A 12,285-nucleotide genomic window follows, 5' to 3' on the forward strand; every position below is an offset into this window, starting at 1 on the left:
TCATAATACATCATAACACATCATAATACATCATAACATAATACATCATAACATAATACATCATAACATAATACATCATAACATAATACATCATAACATAATACATCATAACATAATACATCATAACATAATACATCATAACATAATACATCATAACATAATACATCATAACATAATACATCATAACATAATACATCATAACATAATACATCATAACACATCATAATACATCATAACACATCATAATACATCATAACATAATACATCATAATACATCATAACATAATACATCATAACATAATACATCATAACATAATACATCATAATACATCATAATACATCATAATACATCATAACATAATACATCATAACATAATACATCATAACACATCATAACATAATACATCATAACATAATACATCATAACATAATACATCATAACATAACACATCATAACACAACACATCATAACATAATACATCATAACATAATACATCATAATACATCATAACATAATACATCATAATACATCATAATACATCATAATACATCATAATACATCATAATACATCATAATACATCATAACATAATACATCATAACATAATACATCATAACATAATACATCATAATACATCATAATACATCATAATACATCATAACATAATACATCATAACATAATACATCATAATACATCATAATACATCATAATACATCATAACATAATACATCATAATACATCATAACATAATACATCATAACATAACACATCATAACATAACACATCATAACATAATACATCATAACATAATACATCATAACATAATACATCATAATACATCATAACATAATACATCATAATACATCATAATACATCATAATACATCATAACATAATACATCATAATACATCATAACATAATACATCATAACATAATACATCATAATACATCATAACATAAAACATCATAATACATCATAATACATCATAATACATCATAACATAATACATCATAATACATCATAACATAATACATCATAACATAACACATCATAACATAACACATCATAACATAATACATCATAACACATCATAACATAACACATCATAACATAACACATCATAACATAATACATCATAACATAATACATCATAATACATCATAACATAATACATCATAATACATCATAACATAACACATCATAACATAACACATCATAACATAATACATCATAACATAATACATCATAATACATCATAACATAACACATCATAACATAATACATCATAATACATCATAACATAACACATCATAACATAATACATCATAACATAATACATCATAACATAATACATCATAACATAATACATCATAACATAATACATCATAATACATCATAATACATCATAACACATCATAATACATCATAACATAATACATCATAATACATCATAATACATCATAATACATCATAACATAATACATCATAATACATCATAATACATCATAATACATCATAACATAATACATCATAATACATCATAACATAATACATCATAACATAATACATCATAACATAATACATCATAACATAATACATCATAACATAATACATCATAATACATCATAACATAATACATCATAATACATCATAACATAATACATCATAACATAATACATCATAACATAATACATCATAACATAACACATCATAACATAATACATCATAATACATCATAACATAACACATCATAACATAATACATCATAACATAATACATCATAACATAATACATCATAACATAACACATCATAACATAATACATCATAACATAATACATCATAACATAATACATCATAACATAATACATCATAACATAATACATCATAACATAATACATCATAACATAATACATCATAACATAATACATCATAATACATCATAACATAATACATCATAACATAATACATCATAACATAATACATCATAACATAATACATCATAACATAATACATCATAATACATCATAACATAATACATCATAACATAACACATCATAACATAATACATCATAACATAATACATCATAACATAATACATCATAACATAATACATCATAACATAATACATCATAACATAATACATCATAATACATCATAGCATAATACATCATAACATAATACATCATAATACATCATAACATAATACATCATAACATAATACATCATAACATAATACATCATAACATAATACATCATAACATAATACATCATAATACATCATAACATAATACATCATAATACATCATAACATAATACATCATAACATAATACATCATAACATAATACATCATAACATAACACATCATATCATAATACATCATAACATAATACATCATAACATAATACATCATAACATAATACATCATAATACATCATAACATAATACATCATAATACATCATAACATAATACATCATAACATAATACATCATAACATAATACATCATAACATAACACATCATAACATAATACATCATAACATAATACATCATAACATAATACATCATAACATAACACATCATAACATAATACATCATAACACATCATATCATAATACATCATAACATAATACATCATAACATAATACATCATAACATAATACATCATAACATAATACATCATAACATAATACATCATAATACATCATAACACATCATAATACATCATAACATAATACATCATAATACATCATAATACATCATAATACATCATAACATAATACATCATAATACATCATAATACATCATAATACATCATAACATAATACATCATAATACATCATAACATAATACATCATAACATAACACATCATAACATAATACATCATAACATAATACATCATAACATAATACATCATAACATAATACATCATAACATAACACATCATAACATAATACATCATAACATAATACATCATAACATAATACATCATAATACATCATAACATAACACATCATAACATAATACATCATAACATAATACATCATAACATAATACATCATAATACATCATAGCATAATACATCATAACATAATACATCATAATACATCATAACATAATACATCATAACATAATACATCATAACATAATACATCATAACATAATACATCATAACATAATACATCATAATACATCATAACATAATACATCATAATACATCATAACATAATACATCATAACATAATACATCATAACATAATACATCATAACATAATACATCATAACATAATACATCATAATACATCATAACATAATACATCATAATACATCATAACATAATACATCATAACATAATACATCATAACATAATACATCATAACATAACACATCATATCATAATACATCATAACATAATACATCATAACATAATACATCATAACATAATACATCATAATACATCATAACATAATACATCATAATACATCATAACATAATACATCATAACATAATACATCATAACATAATACATCATAACATAACACATCATATCATAATACATCATAACATAATACATCATAACATAATACATCATAACATAATACATCATAACATAACACATCATAACATAATACATCATAACACATCATATCATAATACATCATAACATAATACATCATAACATAATACATCATAACATAATACATCATAACATAATACATCATAACATAATACATCATAACATAATACATCATAATACATCATAACACATCATAATACATCATAACATAATACATCATAATACATCATAATACATCATAATACATCATAACATAATACATCATAATACATCATAATACATCATAATACATCATAACATAATACATCATAATACATCATAACATAATACATCATAACATAATACATCATAACATAACACATCATAACATAATACATCATAACATAATACATCATAACATAATACATCATAACATAATACATCATAACATAACACATCATAACATAATACATCATAACATAATACATCATAACATAATACATCATAACATAATACATCATAATACATCATAATACATCATAATACATCATAACATAACACATCATAACATAATACATCATAACATAATACATCATAACATAATACATCATAATACATCATAATACATCATAATACATCATAATACATCATAACATAATACATCATAACATAACACATCATAACACAACACATCATAATACATCATAACATAATACATCATAACATAACACATCATAACATAATACATCATAACATAATACATCATAACATAATACATAAAACGTTATATTATGATATGATGTATTATGTGTTATGTTTATATATGATATGTTGTGTTATGGCGTGTTGTGTTATGATGCGTTATGATGTATTATTATGTGTTATGTTTATATATGATATGTTGTGTTATGGTGTGTTGTGTAATGATGCGTTGTGATGCGTTATGTTATGACAACACATCATACCATAAGATCAGAAAACAGAACATAAAATATGGTTCAGAATGAAAGCAATGAAGGACTCATCATCCACATAATAACGGCCTGTAAAACAGAGACACGTTATAAACGGTATTCAGCATTCCAGCTTTCCTCTCCTGACTCCCGGATGCGCTCAGCGCGCCGTCTGCTGATGAGCGGACGGACGCACAGATTTTGATTTGCGCTCAGTCTCGGTAAACACAACAAAATACAACGTTTAAAAACCACACAAAAAAAAACACAACATTGAAACGTCACAGACGGACCTGCTGTACTCACCAGTTTGTTTTTTGTAGTGTAACCGCGTTCAATGATGTTGAATGATTTCGCAGTTTGTAAACGTCTCAACCTGTTCCTCCAAGCCCGGTCTACTGAGTATGATGGACAAGGCGTCTCGGCCAATCACAGACCAGGAATCCCGACGATTAAAAAATGTCACCCAAACCCTCGTGTTGATCGTAGAGGGAAGACGTCATCACGTCTACATTGAATTTGAATCTGATTCTGAATAGTTATTACATCCCCCAAAAAACTATTTTGCCAGGTGTTTGGTCGGGTTTGTTTAGGTTACACACAGGCTTGAGAAGACTAGCTACCAAGTTCATCAGATGTGTGGTGCTGGGGGGGTTATAATGCGCAAAAATACACATTGTGGAAGAAAAAATAGATAGCAGAGATAGTACGTCCCGCACACACATACTATCTCTACACCTTTAACGTAGTCAACGTGTCGCTACGATAACTTTTTTTTAAAAACCTTTTAATTTTTTTTTTTTAAAAGGTTACAAACAGCCTTATCCCTCAGCACGGCAGAGATCATGACAGAGAGCATGCTCCTAGGTCGACCACTAGAGGTCACTGCTGTCTCTGTTTTTACCAGACAGACCCATTCTGCCAAGGCAGCAGCTACTCTTCCTGGGGTTTATTATGGATCCCCATTAGTTCCTGCCAAGGCAGCAGCTACTCTTCCTGGGGTTTATTATGGATCCCCATTAGTTCCTGCCAAGGCAGCAGCTACTCTTCCTGGGGTTTATTATGGATCCCCATTAGTTCCTGCCAAGGCAGCAGCTACTCTTCCTGGGGTTTATTATGGATCCCCATTTAGTTCCTGCCAAGGCAGCAGCTACTCTTCCTGGGGTTTATTATGGATCCCCATTAGTTCCTGTCAAGGCAGCAGCTACTCTTCCTGGGGTTTATTATGGATCCCCATTAGTTCCTGTCAAGGCAGCAGCTACTCTTCCTGGGGTTTATTATGGATCCCCATTAGTTCCTGTCAAGGCAGCAGCTACTCTTCCTGGGGTTTATTATGGATCCCCATTAGTTCCTGCCAAGGCAGCAGCTACTCTTCCTGGGGTTTATTATGGATCCCCATTAGTTCCTGCCAAGGCAGCAGCTACTCTTCCTGGGGTTTATTATGGATCCCCATTAGTTCCTGCCAAGGCAGCAGCTACTCTTCCTGGGGTTTATTATAGATCCCCATTAGTTCCTGCCAAGGCAGCAGCTACTCTTCCTGGGGTTTATTATGGATCCCCATTAGTTCCTGCCAAGGCAACAGCTACTCTTCCTGGGGTTTATTATGGATCCCCATTAGTTCCTGCCAAGGCAGCAGCTACTCTTCCTGGGGTTTATTATAGATCCCCATTAGTTCCTGCCAAGGCAGCAGCTACTCTTCCTGGGGTCCAGCAAAATGAAGGCAGTTTATACAACAGGACAGGAGACAGACAGAGGGACAGGGCTGAACACTATCTACCCTACACAACAGTATGCTTTATGATGCTATATTCTATATAATTAAGCAATAATGCACGAGAAGGTGTGGTATACGGCCAATATACCACGGCTAAGGGCTGTTCTTACGCACGACGCAACACGGAGTGCCTGGATACAGCCCCTTAACCGTGGTATATTGGTCCATATACTACAAACCCCCGAGGTGCCTTATTGCCATTATAATCTGGTTACCAACGTAATTAGAGCAGTAGAAATACATGTTATGTCATACCCGTGGTATACGGTCTGATATTAACACGGCTGTCAGCCAATCAGCATTCAGTGTTCAAACCACCCAGTTTATAATGTGCTATTAAATCATTGGGGGATTGGAGTGAAATCAGTGACCTCTTGTCCAACTAGGACCGTCTCTGTTTGTTGTGTCGCCATCCTGCTAACGTTGTCTTACTCATCATGGCACAAGCTGTGCTGTGTGTACGAGTGTGGGGTGTGTGTGTGTGTGTGTGTGTGTGTGTGTGTGTGTGTGTGTGTGTGTGTGTGTGTGTGTGTGTGTGTGTGTGTGTGTGTGTGTGTGTGTGTGTCACTTATGTGTTGTATACAGACACTGAGAGTGTAATCTAGCAGCAGACTGGACCTTCCTACCCACTAATCTAACAGCAGGTCAGATATCAGTCTGGAGAGACTGGACCTTCCTACCCACTAGTCTAACAACAGGTCAGATATCAGTCTGGAGAGACTGGACCTTCCTACCCACTAATCTAACAGCAGGTCAGATGTCAGTCTGGAGAGACTGGACCTTCCTACCCACTAGTCGAACAACAGGTCAGATATCAGTCTGGAGAGACTGGACCTTCCTACCCACTAATCTAACAGCAGGTCAGATGTCAGTCTGGAGAGACTGGACCTTCCTACCCACTAATCTAACAGCAGGTCAGATATCAGTCTGGAGAGACTGGACCTTCCTACCCACTAATCTAACAGCAGGTCAGATGTCAGTCTGGAGAGACTGGACCTTCCTACCCACTAGTCTAACAACAGGTCAGATATCAGTCTGGAGAGACTGGACCTTCCTACCCACTAGTCTAACAACAGGTCAGATATCAGTCTGGAGAGACTGGACCTTCCTACCCACTAGTCTAACAACAGGTCAGATGTTCCCGAAAACAGAAAAGCAGTCCAGTTGTTAACGGAATATCCTGTGAAACTTAAACATTGTATGAATGTCACTACAGACCCTGGTTCGATTCCAGGCTGTATCACAACCGGCCGTGATTTGGAGTCCTATAGGACAGCTCACAATTGGCCCAGCGTCGTCCGGGGTTCGGCCCGGTGTAGGCCGTCATTGTAAATAAGAATTTGTTCTTAACTGACATGCCTAGGTAACTAAAGGTTTAAAAAAAAAAATGTAAATGATTGATCGCTAGAGACAAATGTGAAACCAGTCATATTTCAGCAAACTGAGAAGCGTGTCAACATGATGGGTATCGCGGCCTCTTTTCCACAGAGAAGTATAAATAAGCTGTGTCGTTATTCAGAATTGTAATTGCAGGCCGACGGCTTCATCTTCTGCGTGGCTGAAGTCTCTGTCACAGTTTCACTGCAGAATCAGACTTTCATCCACTTTCTCCGAAACGTTCAATTTTGAAGTTATGCCAAACGTCACATTTTGAAGTGTTTTTGACACCCTGGGTTGACTCCTGATGCTCTGGAATCATACCATTTCTCCAAACGTCACATTTTGAAGTTAAGGGTTAAGTTAATGAACTCATTATGAAGGGTTAGGGTTTGGGATAGGGTTTAACCATTAAGTTAAGGAACTCATTCTGAATGGTTAAGGTTTGGGATAGGGTTTAAACATGAAGTTAAGGAACTCATTCTGAATGGTTAAGGTTTGAGATAGGGTTTAAACATTAAGTTAAGGAATTCATTCTGAATGTTTAAGGTTTGGGATAGGGTTTAAACATGAAGTTAAGGAACTCATTCTGAATGGTTAAGGTTTGGGATAGGGTTTAAACATGAAGTTAAGGAACTCATTCTGAATGTTTAAGGTTTGAGATAGGGTTTAAACATTAAGTTAAGGAATTAATTCTGAATGTTTAAGGTTTGGGATAGGGTTTAAACATTAAGTTAAGGAATTCATTCTGAATGTTTAAGGTTTGAGATAAGGTTTAAACATTAAGTTAAGGAATTAATTCTGAATGTTTAAGGTTTGGGATAGGGTTTAAACATTAAGGAACTCATTCTGAATGGTTAAGGTTTGGGATAGGGTTTAAACGTTAAGGAACTCATTCTGAATGGTTAAGGTTTGGGATAGGGTTTAAACGTTAAGGAACTCATTCTGAATGGTTAAGGTTTGGGATAGGGTTTAAACATTAAGGAACTCATTCTGAATGGTTAAGGTTTGGGATAGGGTTTAAACATTAAGGAACTCATTCTGAATGGTTAAGGTTTGGGATAGGGTTTAAACATTAAGGAACTCATTCTGAATGGTTAAGTTAAGGGATCAAATCAAATTCAAATAAATCGTATTGGTCACAAACACATGGTTAGCAGATGTTAACCGAAGTAGCCTGTCCACACGATCGCAAAACAGGTGAAGTATGTCACGTGCTGCACACGTCGCTAGTTTCAGCAGGAATATCAGGCAGCGAGACAAAGAGCGCGCGGCTCTCAACTGGTTGGTCCGTGATGGAGCAGCTCACAGAACTTAAACGACATCGGTAACCGCTAGGAAACGGAAAGACGTTTCCACCGATGACATCTACCAGTAAAATACTAATTTAAGGCAACAATGTAAACCAGGGGTATTGAAGAAGTTTACGTCTGAAGTCTTTGGTTGAATCTTTGCAATGTCGCGAATTCAGTCATCATACAGCTGTTTAAAATAACATTTTACAGGCTTTACCCCCTAAAAAAAACCCTTACCAATTAAATGTTGACTGCGAAGTAGGTCTACCTATCAGAATGATTGTTTTGCTATCTCTGCATTCACATGTAGCCTACATTGTAAAAAAAAAAGGTTTCTTGCTTGGTGCCAAATTTAATTAAAGGGTAACTACACCCTCTACAAAAAAAAAATTGATTTTTTTTTTTTTTTCCCAGACCTCAAAAATGGCCTCTTGATGTGGTTTCTTTTGGACTTGCAACATAATTTTGTTGTAATTTTTCAATTAAAAAAAAAACTGTGTTTTGAGGGTGAAAGCCTAAAACTATAGGAAAACTGATTAAAAAATATATATAATAATATACAAAATAATATATATATATATATATATATATAAAAACAGAAATATTCACACAGGGCACCTTTCCTTCAGGATATTCTGGATTTTCTTTGGAAGTGTTTGAGTAACTCACTTCTCCACACATCACTACACCCCTATGTAGCAGTTTAAACCTGGAGCCTGGCACAAGCCTGGCACAAGCCTGGCACAAGCCTGGCGCAAGCCTGGCACAAGCCTGGCACAAGCCTGGCACAAGCCTTGCACAAGCCTGGCACAAGCCTGGCACAACGGTTAACTACAGTAACATTCAGTACATTTTCAGAACCTCTAGACGTTTTTTCACACATCTTGTTACGTTACAGTCTTATTCTAAAATGGATTCAATAGTTTTTTTTCCCCCCCTCATCAATCTACACAAAATACCCCGTAATGACATCACAGTACCCCATAAGGACATCACAAAACCCCATAACAACATCACAATACCCCATAATGACATCACAATACCCCATAATGACATCACAATACCCCATAACAACATCACAATACCCCATAATGACATCACAATACCCCATAATGACATCACAATACCCCATAATGACATCACAATACCCCATAATGACATCACAGTACCCCATAATGACACCACAATACCCCATAATGACACCACAATTCCCCATAATGACATCACAATACCCCATAATGACATCACAATACCCCATAATGACATCACAATACCCCATAATGACATCACAGTACCCCATAATGACATCACAAAACCCCATAACAACATCACAGTACCCCATAACGACATCACAATACCCCATAACGACATCACAACACCCCATAATGACATCACAATACCCCATAACGACATCACAATACCCCATAATGACATCACAATACCCCATAATGACATCACAATACCCCATAATGACATCACAATACCCCATAACGACAAAGCAAAAAACAGGTTAATAGAAATGATGAGAAATGTATTAAAAAAAAAAAAATAATCTGAAATATCACATTTACACCTTTATCAGAGTGGTGTATTCAGCCAAGTGGTAGAACAACTTAGGTGTTATAACACCCCACTGCCTGGCTGTGTGTGTGTGTGTGTGTGTGTGTGTGTGTGTGTGTGTGTGTGCACCCTCTGGAGAGCCCTGTGGTTGTGGGCGGTGCAGTTGCCGTACCAGGAGGTGATACAGCCCAACAGGATGCTCTCAATTGTGCATCCGTAAAAGTTTTGTGAGGGTTTTAGGGGCCAAGCCTGAGGTTAAAGAGGCGCTGCTGCGCCTTCTTCACCACACTGTCTGTCCACGATCAGCGTTGTTTCCTACATTCACCACCTCCGAGGGCCCTCACCTCCTCCCTGTAGGCCGTCTCGTCGTTGTCCCTCTGGCAGGGCCCTCACCTCCTCCCTGTAGGCCGTCTCGTCGTTGTCCCTCTGGCAGGGCCCTCACCTCCTCCCTGTAGGCCGTCTCCTCGTTGTCCCTCTGCCAGGGCCCTCACCTCCTCCCTGTAGGCCGTCTCATCGTTGTCCCTCTGCCAGGGCCCTCACCTCCTCCCTGTAGGCCGTCTCATCGTTGTCCCTCTGCCAGGGCCCTCACCTCCTCCCTGTAGGCCGTCTCGTCGTTGTCCCTCTGCCAGGGCCCTCACCTCCTCCCTGTAGGCCGTCTCGTCGTTGTCCCTCTGTCAGGGCCCTCACCTCCTCCCTGTAGGCTGTCTCCTCGTTGTCCCTCTGCCAGGGCCCTCACCTCCTCCCTGTAGGCCGTCTCGTCGTTGTTGGTGATCATGTCCACTACTGTAGTGTCATCTGCAAACTTGATGATTGAGTTGGAGGCGTGCATGGCCATGCAGTCGTGGGTGAACAGGGAGTATAGGAGAGGGCTGAGCACACACCCTTGTGGGCCCCCTGTGTTGAGGATCAGCGAAGTGGAGATGTTGTCTCCTACCTTCACCACCTAGGGGGCGTCCAGTCAGGAAATCCAGGACCCAGTTGCACAGGGAGGGGTTCAGTCCCAGGGCCTCCAGCTTAATGATGAGTTTGGAGGGTACTAAGGTGTTGAATGCTGAGCTGTAGTCAATGAAAAGCATTCTTACATAGGTATTCCTCTCGTCCAGATGGGATAGGGCAGTGTGCAGTGTGGTTGAGATTGCATTGTCTGTGGATCTATTGGGGCGGAAAGCAAATTGAAGTGGGTCTTGGGTGGAGGTGATATGATCCTTGACTAGTCTCTCAAAGCACTTCATGATGACAGAAGTGAGTGCTACGGGGGCGATAGTCATTTAGTTCAGTTATCTTGGGGACAGGAACAATGGTGGCCATCTTAAAGCATGTGGGGACAGCAGACTGGGATAGGGGAGAGATTAAATATGTCCGTAAACACACTCCAGCCAGCTGGTCTGAGCTCTGAGGACGCGGCTAGGGATGACGTCTGGGCCGGCAGCTTAGAAAGGGTTGAATGTCTTACTGACGTCGGAGAACGAGAGCCCACAGCCCGTGGGAGCGTCTGTGTTTTCCTCAAAGCGAAGAAGGTGTTTAGCTTGACGTCGGTGGCCCTGTGTTATCCTCAAAGCTGGCGATAGAAGGTGTTTATTTTGACGTCGTTGGCCCTGTGTTATCCTCAAAGCGGGCGATAGAAGGTGTTTATTTTGACGTCGGTGGCCCTGTGTTATCCTCAAAGTGGGCGATAGAAGGTGTTTAGCTTGACGTCGGTGGCCCTGCGTTATCCTCAAAGCGGGCGATAGAAGGTGTTTAGCTTGACGTCGGTGGCCCTGCGTTATCC

General features: G+C 36.3%; 1 pseudogene; it reads right to left on the bottom strand.

The window, feature by feature from the left end:
• Window positions 1–5,063, bottom strand: part of LOC110516749 — a 43,544-nt pseudogene extending 38,481 nt beyond the window's left edge.
• Window positions 5,064–12,285: the final 7,222 nt, after the last annotated feature.

Source organism: Oncorhynchus mykiss, unplaced genomic scaffold, assembly GCF_013265735.2.
Source record: "Oncorhynchus mykiss isolate Arlee unplaced genomic scaffold, USDA_OmykA_1.1 un_scaffold_271, whole genome shotgun sequence".
Taxonomy (NCBI): domain Eukaryota; kingdom Metazoa; phylum Chordata; class Actinopteri; order Salmoniformes; family Salmonidae; genus Oncorhynchus; species Oncorhynchus mykiss.